Here is a 1,391-nt window from a genome sequence, read left to right as displayed (position 1 = left end):
GGATTGGGAGAAGACCTTCACCAGCCATACAACGGACAAGGGTCTCATATCTAAAATATACTTATAATATAAATCCCCCAACAACAAATCCTCAAAGAAACAACTGCCCAATAAATAAGTGGGCTAAAGACTTAAAGAGAAACTTCTCTGAAGAAGAAAGAAGGATGACCAATAGACACATGAAGAAATGCTCAGACTCCCTAGCCATAAAAGAAATGCAAATCAAAACAACATTAAGATAGGACCTCACCCCAGTTAGAATGGCTATAATCAAGAACTCTAATAACAACAGATGCTGGAGGGGATGTGGACAGAAGGGAATCTTACTTCATTGTTGGTGGGAGTGTAAATTTGTTCAACCACTTTCAAAAGCAGTATGGAGTTTCCTCGAAAGACTTCACATAGAGCTCCCTTATGACCCAGCAATCTCACTTTTGGGCATTTACCCCAGTGTTTACAAACAAGACCCCACTAAAGCTACCAGCACAACTATGTTTATTGCAGCATTATTTACCATAGCTAAGGTATGGAACCAACCCAGATGCCTGTCAGTAAATGAATGGATCAAGAAAATATGGTATATATGCACAATGGAATTCTATGCCTCCATCAGAAAGACTGACAGTGCCCCTTTTGTTAGGAAATGGAAAGACTTGGAAAAAATTATATTAAGTGAAGTAAGCCAAGCCCAAAGAAACATAGGTCCCATGGTTTTCCTTATTTTAATATCTAGTATATGTATGAGTCAAGCGGAAAATATGTAGTATATGTATGAGTCAAGTGGAAAATGTCAGATAATGTGATGTTAGGAAAATGAACCCTTAGATATGTATTTAAAGGTTTTTTTGTCTTTCATTCATTTGTTTCTAACACATTTATTAGATTATTTCTTTGTTGCTTTGTATGTCCCTCCCCCACAGTATAACCCCAGCTTTCACTATATTTATTGTTGGTATAATTTGTGGAGAAGGGGAAAAACAAGTCGTTTAAGGATACAGGTGGACCCGTTCCAATGAGAAGTACAAGTTGTTATGTCGAAAACGAACTTTACAACTTTGGTGGGGGGGGAGGATTGGGTGTTGGGGCCGGGGAGGCTGGGAAGGGAAGTGAAGGGTAAAAAAAGGAGGAGGCTGAAATGCTTGATAAGAAATGTACTCATTATCTAGCCCAGGTAACTGTAAGCCCTCTGTACAGTATGGTCACAGTAAAAAATAAAAAAGAAATATGATTCTCACCTATCAGCCTCCTTAGTAGCTAGGGTTACAAACACGAGCCATTGGCGCCTAGTTATATAATTATTTTTTACACATTTATGAAGTATGGACTGGTAATCCCATTCATTTATATGTTGTTTAATGATCAAGCTACATCATATCCATTAATTTCTGCAT

The sequence above is a fragment of the Dipodomys spectabilis genome, unplaced genomic scaffold (genome assembly GCF_019054845.1).
Source record: "Dipodomys spectabilis isolate Male_0828 unplaced genomic scaffold, ASM1905484v1 ptg000159l, whole genome shotgun sequence".
NCBI classification, from domain to species: Eukaryota; Metazoa; Chordata; class Mammalia; order Rodentia; family Heteromyidae; genus Dipodomys; species Dipodomys spectabilis.
Note: the sequence above shows the minus strand (reverse complement) of the source record.